At 43.0% G+C, this 10,476-nt stretch overlaps 1 pseudogene; it reads left to right on the forward strand.

Annotated features, from left to right (window-relative positions):
- LOC132502975 (small ribosomal subunit protein uS8-like) overlaps positions 1 to 10,259 on the forward strand; it is a 29,437-nt pseudogene extending 19,178 nt beyond the window's left edge.
- Positions 10,260 to 10,476: the final 217 nt, after the last annotated feature.

Genomic DNA, 10,476 nt, shown 5'->3' on the forward strand with positions numbered 1-10,476 from the left:
TGTGCGTCCGGAGCCTGTGCTCCACAACGGCAGAGGCCACGACAGTGAGAGGCCCGCGTACAGCAAAAAAAAAAAAAAAAAAAAAAAAAAAAAAAAGAATTAGGGTAACCAACTTGTCCTGGTTTGCTTGGAATTTTACCTTTTTTTTTTTTTTTTAATTGGAGCATAGTTGATTTACAATGTTGTGCTAGTTTCAGGTGTACAGTATAGTGAATCAGTTATATATATACATATATCCACTCTTTTTTAGATTCTTTTCCCATACAGGTCATTACAGAGTATTGAGTAGAGTTCCCTGTGCTATACAGTAGATCCTTATTATCTATTATATAATATATATAGTAGTGTGTATATGTCAATCCCAATCTCCCAATTTATCCCTCCTTTCCCCACCCCTGGTAATTATGTTTGTTTTCTACATCTGTTACTCTATTTCTGTTTTGTAAATAAGTTCATTTGTACCATTTTTTTTAAATTTTTTTTATTTTTGGCTGTGCTAGGTCTTCGTTTCTGTGCGAGGGCTTTCTCTAGTTGTGACAAGCGGGGGCCACTCTTCATCGCAGTGTGCGGGCCTCTCACTGTCACGGCCTCTCTTGCTGTGGAGCACAGGCTCCAGACGCTCAGGCTCAGTAGTTGTGGCTCACGGGCCCAGTTGCTCCGCGGCATGTGGGATCCCCCCAGACCAGGGCTCGAACCCGTGTGCCCTGCACTGGCAGGCAGACTCTCAACCACTGCGCCACCAGGGAAGCCCCTGTACCATTTTTTTAAGATTCCATATAAAAGTGATATCATATAATATTTGTCTTTCTCTGTCTGACTTACTTCACTCAGTATGACAATCTCTAGGTCCATCCATGTTGCTGCAAATGACGTCATTTCGTTCCTTTTTATGGCTGAGTAATATTCCATTGTATATATGAACCACATCCTTTTTATCCATTCTTCTGTCAATGGACATTTAGGTTGCTTCCACGTCTTAGCTATTGTAAATAGTGCTACAATGAACACTGGGGTGCATGTATCTTTTCAAATTATGGTTTTCTCTGGATATATGCCCAGGAGTGTGATTGATGGATCATATGGGAGTGGAAGTTTACCAGGTTGTTTTGTTTTTTTAAAAAATATTTATTTATTATTTTGGCTGCATCAGGTCTTAGTTGAGGCACACGATCTTCGTTGCTGTGTACAGGATCTTCGCTGCGGCATGTGGGATCCTTAGTTGTGGCATGTGAACTCTTAGCTGTGGCATGTGGGATCTAGTTCCCTGACCAGGGATTGAACCCAGGCCCCCTGCGTTGGGAGCATGGAGTCAGCCACTGGACCACCAGGGAAGTCCCAAAGTTTACCAGTTTAAAAACTGGAAGTCCTATGTCCTGGGAACCCCCTCAGTCCCAAGGAAATTGGGATGGTAGGTCATCTCCTAGGTGTATTACTTGGGACCGTGGAGTTTGGTAAGGGCATCTACTGAGAGGAAGGATATAGAAGGAGGTGGTTAGTAGGTGATAAAGTGGGACAGGAAGTGGTGGAGGTGGTGTCTGGTGATAATAGAATCTTGAATATCCTGTATTTGAGATGCCTGTGGGATATCCAAATCAAGGTAACAGTCTGGTGTTCAGATAAGAAATTAAGACAGGAGATAAAAGCTTGATAATAACAAATCAACAACCACAACAACTGTGATTTAAAAAAAAACATTTTAAGTATTTTTCATTTTTTGCCTCGTTTGATCTTCACAGCAACCCTATGAAGTAGGAATTATTATTACCATTTTACAGTTGAGGAAACTGAGGCACATAGAGGATAAGGAACTTGTTGAAGGTCAAAAGTCAAAAAGTTAGTAAGTGGAGGTGCTGAGGCAAACATCTCTGGCCCAAGGTGTTCTTTGAGACATATGTTACAGGAGCAAGACATCAGAAACCCCCTAACTAGGAGGCAAATAGATAGGTAAACTAGGATACACTCATGAAACGGAATGAGTGTGCTCCACTTGTTCCCTGCCCCCACGCCCAGAAAAAGAATGCCACCTTCCTCTCTTTCTCTGCCCCCAGCAGTGGCTCTGGCTTTGCTGGTCTTGTTCTTTTAGGCCCCTGTGATGTCAGAAGGACAAGCAAGTGAGAGGGAAGATGAGGGGGAGTGCTGAAGACATTGGCATGGAAGCAGCTGTAAGTATCAGGGTCGTGGATGAGAGAAAAAGCAAACTTTGTAAAGACATATTCTTATTGCATGAGTCCCCATCACGGTATTTAAAAATACAAAGGGCTTGAGCTTTTTAGAAATCACCTTCTGGTGGCTGAGCTCAGTTTCTGTGACGGTGGCCACGTGAACGGTGCAACATGGTTGGGGTAATGGTTTTACCATTATTTGCCACAGTTTTGTCACCACCTCAGGGGGTGACAGAAACAAGGCAGGGGGTTCCTAGCAACCACCTGAACAGGAAGGGCACAGGGCTTGACCAGGTACTGAGAGCTTCCCATGTGCAGGTGCTAGAACACCTTTCAAACAGGGATAAACCACAGCCCTGGGCTGCCTGGAGCTTCCAGCTTCCTGGAGGAGAAGGATACAGAAATAAATTTTCCTATAATGTAGTAAGTGGATTGGTGGTGATCCACACAGCAGGCTGCTCAGGCAGGGAGGAACCCCACTTTGCTTGGCCGTGGAGGGACTTAGGCTGTCAAACAAGGCTTCCTGGACCAAGTCAAGAGGGAAGGGAGAAGGCAGGAGGGGTATAATGTTACAGAAGAAGGGACCTGTATGGGCAAAGACAGTAAGGCAAGAAATAGCCTAGTGTGCACAGGGAACTACCAGCAAGTCAGTGTGACCAGAAGAACAAGTCTGAGGTGGGAGTGTTGCAGGAAGGGGGACCCCTTCCAGGGCCCGAGAGTGGGCTCTTGTCTAACACTTAGAAATGAATTGTCTGAGGAGACACACGTACTGACAAAGCAAAAGACTTTATTGGGAAGGGGCACCCGGGTGGAGAGCAGGAGGGTGAGGGAACCCAGGAGGACTGCTCTGCCACGTGGCATGCAGTGTCGGGTTTTATGGTAATGAGGTTAGTTTCCGGGTTGTCTCTGACCAATCATCTTTCTTGGCCGCTATTTGGTCTGACTCAGGGTCCTTCCTGATGGTGTGTGCATCTCTTAGCCAAGATGGATTCTAGCACGAAGGATTCGGGGAGGTTGGCAGGACATATCATGTCTTCCCTCCTCCTTTTGGCCCCTCCTGAATTCTCCCAGTTAGTTTTCGGTTGCAGCACCGATTCTTTATCGGGACCTCCTGTTGTGAGACAACTCAGGCCAGCGACTATCATCCTGCGTGGCCAAGATGGGCAGTTTCTGTCGATGGTTCCCTAACAGGAGCGGAGCTGATGGGGCTGGAGTGCATCCTTGTAAATTTTCTTGCAGCAGGAGAGAAAGCTCTGGGGGGTGCATTCATTGGCACCTCTCTTTTCTCAAGCAGTTTTTCAGAGTGTGTGTTAGGGGGTGGACAATGATGGGAATGAGGGGGAGAGCCAACTACAAATTAGCAAAAGGTTGTCAAAGTCTGGGTCAGCTGAGGGGGGAAGCTGTGAACCAGTCGGCCTGTGCCATTTTCTCCAGCAGCACTTGGGGTGTGGGGTGTAGGAACCAAGAAGATGGATTGAGGCAGGTGAAGCAGGGCTGCAGAGTTGGTGAGGAGGTAGAGGGGAGTCTCTTTCAGGCCAAACAACCATGGGCTGAACTTGGGTAGCCAGGAAGGAACAGAAAGGGGGTTGCTAGATTAGGAGATAATGGGGGAATCAAAGGCAAAGAAGTTATGGTTTGGCCCATTTTTCCCCACCCCATGCCAGAATGGCTTGCAGTGGCAGTACTATGGTGCTGCCTGGCCTTGAATAAGTAAGTTCACCTTTCTGGGCCTCAATTTCCCCATCTGTATGATTACACAACCATGATGATATTCTCCAGCTCTAACTGTATGATTGTGCAAACCAGCATATTCCAGCCTCTTGGGCCCCCGGGTGAGACCCTTTCTGTACCTTCAGTACTGGAGGCGCAGAGTCAGTGTGCATCATTTCTGCTCAGAAGGAGCTAACCCTGGGGAGGTGAATGAGATGTGAGATTTCAGTTCATCAGGGCCGGATGTGAAGCAATGGCCCGGAGTTCACATTCAGGTCACTTTGCCTCAGGGGTCTCAGTAAATATTAACCAACATTCTGGATGACCTTGGTCAAGCTACTGAAATAATTCACCACTTGGTTTACTCAACCACCAAGGAAAAGCAAGTAGTTATATGCTCAGGGTGGCCACCAAGAAGTGTGACTGAGAATCGTTGGGGAAACAGAGGTACAAACAGAAATATTTATTCCTGGAAAGGCTGCTGCCTTAGGTTGGGTTCCCTAGAAGCAGAGCCTGAGTGAGGGATTCTTGTTCAAGGGATTTACTGGGAGAATGCTCTCAGGAGAAGGGAGTGACAGAAATGGCATAGGGCAGAGGAGAAAAGTTAGGGAAGTGTGGTTTCCTCCAGAGCCTGGCTTCAGTCAGCTCCTACAGGGAAGCTCTAGAGCACAAATTGTGCTGCAGGGTTCATCTCATCTAAGAGTAAGAGAGTGGGCCTTTTGTACCCAAATGTCAATCAATTACTGTCTGAGGTCCGTGGACAGGCGGGGTGGAGGAGGGAGTTGTGTAACCTCCCTGGGTGAGGTGCTCTTGTTTGGTCCAGGGCACTTCTGTTCAGAAGAGGGCAGCAGAATTTTGTCAGCAGTACTCACATTCACTGGGTAGGAAAAGGGGCACCAATGGGATCCACTATAGCTACCCTAGAAATGATAAACAGAAGATGTATCTCCAGGTCTGTGGAGGATGGAAGATGACGTATTGGTAGTTAGAAAAGAAAAAAAAAGGAAACGGTAGCACTATCATCCATGCAGAATTAAAAGACTTGAAGATCACATACATCAACTCATAAACATTACTCACATTCTAGTGACAAAGCAGTAGAACTACCTTCATTCCTTCTGCATGCATTTATTAAACTTCACACTGCTGGCAAAGAATGAATATCCTTAGTATATAAAGAACTCCTACAAATCAATAAAAATGAAGACCCTGATAATTACATAGATAGAGGATATTAATCAACAATCTACAGAGGGGGAAATATAAATAGCTAGCAGACATTTAAAAAAATCACTCAACCTTGCTGATAATCAAAGAAACACAAAGGAAAGGAATATGCAGATTTTAAATTACAAAGATTTAAAAATGAGAGCACACAAAGCTAGCAAGGAAAGGAGAGATGGGTGCTTTCTACTCAACTCACAGGAATGTACATTAGCTCTTCTTAGAAAATAATTTTATGGTATGTTTCATGAGATTTAAAAATGTTTAGACTCTTTGATTTGTACTTCTACTCCTTAGACTCATCCTAAGGGAATAATCCAAATGTTTCACTGTTATCATAGAATGCAAGAGAGAAATTGCAGTGTGCTAGGCATTGTGCTAAGTGCATTAATACGCATTATTTTTTTAAATCTATACAATTGACTTAGTAGGTGGGTACTTTCATTGTCTATTCTTGCCAGAGAGGAAACTGACGCTTAAGGAAGTTAAGTAAAGGTCACTTATTGTGAAGAAGTGGAGAAGTTGGGATTATCTGACTCTAGTGTATGGGCCCTTAATAACTTTACATGGGTCCAAGAAGAGGGTGAAAAGCTAGTGTTTTTACAAAATGATTAAATCAGGTGTGGAATTAATTAAAGAAACCTCAGCTAAAATTGGAGTCAGGACAGGCCTGTAGGGGAACTGTCACACACCCACCATGCATGTCAATTACTCTAAACAAGAAGAGACTTCTGCCTACATCTCTGATAAGAAGGTGTTGCCTACTCTACAATCCACCAGGAAGAAGAAAACGCTCTGTGAGAGTACAGCCCAGCCAATCAGAGACTGTAGCAGCCCAACCAATGAGAAAGCTTCGTACTTTGGACTCCCAGCTTCCTCCAATGGACTCTTTGGTTATTACAGCCCCTCCAAATTGCCCCCTTTCCCTATAAAAGCAAGTTCCCTTTCTTTGTTCTTTGGATTTGCCTGTGGTCCTCCTTCCGTAGTTCTCATATCTGGAATTGCAGTTCCATTGACTATTCCCAGGTAAACTCACTTTTGCTGTTAAATAACTGGCTATTATACTGTTAAAGTTGGCAGGGGCAAACTGTTCCTCGTTCCATTATCAGAGAGCCTCAGCAGCATTTGGATTTCTAATTAAGTCAGACATTTAATTAGGGTTCCTGGGGCTATCACCTAGTCCTTTGAAATTTTTGTGATGAGTTTTACATAAAAATATAAAAGAGTCCTAGGCTCCTCTGTGCAAAGTGGTGAAGTCAGGTACTGAGTTTGGCACCTTCTGGGGTTGAGGTGGTAGTGAACTGACGGCTTCATAACAACCGGTTACGAACAATCAGTTGTATAAACTTGTTTACTTGTCTATCTCTCCTCCAAAACTGTGAGCTCTGTAATAACAGGGATCATGTCTGTCTCATTCATGGAAATAACCTTAGAAGGTGCGATTGAATTATGGGCAGGAATCCAGCAGTGTCTGCCAAGCTCTCCTGTGCGTACAGGAAGACATGTCACAACAATGGTCATTGCAGTGGCGTTGTTGGTATTTGTAAAAAAATGGCAGGACATCTGGGTTGTTTGACTATCTCAAATAACGCCGCTATAAACATTTGTATACAGGTTTTTACATGAACATAAGTTTTCATTTTTCTGGAATAAATGCCCAGGAATGCTATTGCTGGTTTGCATGGTAGTTGCATATTTAATTTTTAAAGAAATGGTCAATCTGTTTCCCAGAATTGTGTACTATTTTACATCTGACCAACAACGTGTGAGTGATCCAGTTTCTCTGAATCCTTACCAGCATTTGGTGTTGTCACCCTTTTATTTTAGCCATTTGGATAGATTTGTATTGATATCTCACTGTGGTTTTAATTTGCATCTCCCTAATAGTTAACAATGTTAAACATCTTTTCATATGCTTATTTACCATCTGTATATCCTCTTCAGTGAAATGTCTCTACATATCTCTTTGCCACTTTCTAATTAGGTTGTTTGTTTTTTATTTTAACTGTTGAATTTTGAGCGAGGTTTATATATTCTACCCTTTGTCAGATATGTGGTTTGCAAATATTTTCTCCGAGTCTGTAGTTTGTCTTTTCATCCTCTGTATAGAGTCTTTCCTGGAGCAAAAGTTTTTAATGTTGACAAAGTACATTTTATACATTTTTCCTTTTATAGATCTTGAAGATTTTCTCCTACATTTCCCCCCCAAGTTTTGTAGTTTTACATTTTACATTAAAGTCTATTATCCATCTTGAGTTAATTTTTTGTATAAGGTGTGAGATTTGGGTCAAGTTTCATTTTTTCCCCCTTCTTTGGATGTTCAATTACTCCAGCACCATTTGTTGAAAAGCCTCTTTTTCCTCCCTTGGATGACTTTTGCATTTGGGTGTATTTGTGTGGGTCTGTTTCTGGGTTCTGTATTGTGTCCCATTGATCTATGTGTCTTTCCCTCTGCCAGTAGCACACAGACTTGATTACTGTAACTATAGAATAAGTCCCAAAAGCAGGGAGTCTGATTCCTCCCATATTATAATTCTTTTCCAAAAATTGTCTTAGCTATTCTAGTTCCTTTGCCTTTCCATATAAATTTAAAAAATATATTTTTATTTATTTATTTAATTACTTCGGCTGCGCCGGGTCTTAGTTGCGGCACGTGAGATCTTTTAGTTGTGGCATGTGGACTTCTCAGTTGCAGCATGCATGAGGGACCTAGTTCCCTGACCAGGGATTGAACCTGGGCCTCCTGCATTGGGCGTGCGGAGTCTTACCCACTGGACCACCAGGGAAGTCTCCCATATAAGTTTTAGAATAAGCTTCTCTATATCTGTAAAAAGTCTTGCTGGAATTTAGAGAAGAATGACGTTAATCTACAGATGGATCTGGAACTGACATATTTACTATATTGAGTCTTTCAATCCATGAATGCTGTATGTCTCTCATTTATCTCTTTGATTTCTTTCACCATCGTTTTATAATTTTCAGCCTATAAGTCTTATACACATTTTGTTACATTTACAACTAAGGATTTCATTTTTTTCTGAGTGATTGTAAATGGTATTTTAATTTGTTAGTTATAGAAACATAATTGATTTTTGTATGTTCATGTTATATCTTATGACCTTTCTAAACTCACTTACTAGTTCTAGGAGTTAAATTTTGTTTTTGTAGGTTTCTTGGCATTTTCCACATAGACAATTATGTCATCTGTGAGTAGGAACAGTTTTCCTTTTCTATCTATATGCATTTTATTTTTTTTTCTTGCCTTATTTCTCTGGCTAAAACTTCCAGCATGATGTTGAATAAGAGTGGTAAGAGGGTTAATCCTTGCCTTCATTCTTATCTTAGGCAGAAAGCATTCAGTCTTTCACCATTAAGTATAATGTTAGCTGTAGGTTTTTTGTAGATGCTCTTTATCAAGTTGAGAAGTTTCCCTCTCTAGTTTTCTGAGTTTTTTTTTTTTTTAAATCATGAATAAGTGTTGAAGTTCACCATAAGATTTTTTTTACAATTGATATGATCATGTAATTTTTCATCATTAGCCTGGTAACACAGTAGATTTTTGAATACTGAACCAGCCTTGCATCCCTGGAATAAACTTACTTGGTCATGGTATATAATTCTTTTTATGTGTTACCAAATTCTTTTTGCTAATAGTTTAAGAATTTTTGCATCTATATTCATGAGGAATATTGGTCTGTAGGTTTTTTTTTCTTTTATATTGTTTTCATCAGGTTTTGATATCAGGGTGATATTAGCTTTATAAAGTGGACTGAGAGATATTCTATTCCCTTCTATTTTCTGGAAGAGATTTTGTAGAACTAGTGCTAATTCTTATTTAAACATTTAGTAGAATTGTACAGTGAAAACATATGGGCCTGGATATTTGCTTTTGGAGAGTTTAAATGAATTCAACTTCATTCATAGACAAAATTATGGAGACAATACAAAGATTGGTGATTGTCGGGTTCAAGGGGGAGTAAATGAGGGATGAATAGGTGACACACAGAAGGATTTTTAGGGCAGTGAAACTATTCTGTATGGTACTATAATGGTGGATACACATCATTATACAGTTGTCAAGACTCACAGAATGTACAACATGAAAAGCGAACTCTGATGTGAACTGTGGGCTTTGAGTGATAATGATGTGTCAGCATAGGTTCATCATTTGTAGCAAATGTACTACTCAGGTCGGGGATGTTGTCATGGGGTGAGAGGTGGGGTTGGCTTCGGGTGTGTTGGGGCAGGGGTATGTGAAAACTCTGTACTTGCTGCTCAGGTTTGCTATAAACTTAAAACTGCTCTAGAAAATAATCTATTAATTAAAAAAAAAACCAAAACACAACTCTGAGCCTGTGTGGTTGCAAAATGGCTGCTCTTACACCGTTGTCCCCATCCCTAGTGTTCAGCTCGTGACTCACATTGTGCCTGTATTGGGCTGCCCTTGTGTAGATACCTCCGGACTTCATTCTGTGAGCAGCTGGCCGGCTGTTGTGCCTAAGTCTGAGGCTGCCCTGGACTTACTCCAGTTTGATCTGCTGTTCTGCTACCTCCTTCTTCCCTGTGTCTTGGTAGGTCTGGAACCTCGGAACTAGGCAGACTTGAGTGGCAGCCTGCCTAAGCCTCTTTCTCCTCATCTGTATAAAAGGAGATACCACAAGATTATGATGCAAGGTACCCAGGTCGCTGCCTGGCACAAGGGGTAATTCCTTCCGTTTCCTTTCTCCTCTCCCAGTGGTGTGGCTTAGGGTGGCCCACTCTGGAAAGGCAGCCCTTCCAGAGTAAGAAGTAAGGAGACCGGTGAGGGAAGGAGAACGGAGAGGGACGACCCCCAGGAACCTGCACACAGTGGCCAGGCCAACGAGTCAGTGCCCTTTCCCACGATGGACGCACGTCTCAAGATATGCTTGTTTCCTGGGTCCCCCTGAGGGTGGGGGTGGGAGCAGGGAGCACATGGGGTGACAGGGGCAGGATGTTGGTTTTCAGCTGACAAGAGCTACTCCGTTTCCGATTCTCACAGGCGACCTGAATGCCCATCACATCGGGCAGGGAGAGCTGCCCAGATCTGACACTAACCCCTTGTCGAAGTGGCTGGCAGGCCCCCGGGGCGAGGGGACGCCTGAGGGCCAGCGGAGGCTGAATGAATTTGGAGCCTGTGAATGAGGTGGGGTTGGCATCCCTTGAGACAAACTCCCTCTTTGTTCCTGAGCTGTACCTCCTAGACATGGGCAGTGCCAGCTTTCTTCACTCCATCCTGTCCACATTCTCTGGCCCAACTCAGCTGTGCAGAGAGGCACAGAGGCTCCCATGTTTTAAGCCCTAAAAAGAATCAGTTAATTTGTGTCTCAGAGACCCACAGGCAGCCTGCAGCCTGCACGGC

The sequence above is a fragment of the Mesoplodon densirostris genome, chromosome 2, assembly GCF_025265405.1.
Source record: "Mesoplodon densirostris isolate mMesDen1 chromosome 2, mMesDen1 primary haplotype, whole genome shotgun sequence".
Taxonomy (NCBI): domain Eukaryota; kingdom Metazoa; phylum Chordata; class Mammalia; order Artiodactyla; family Ziphiidae; genus Mesoplodon; species Mesoplodon densirostris.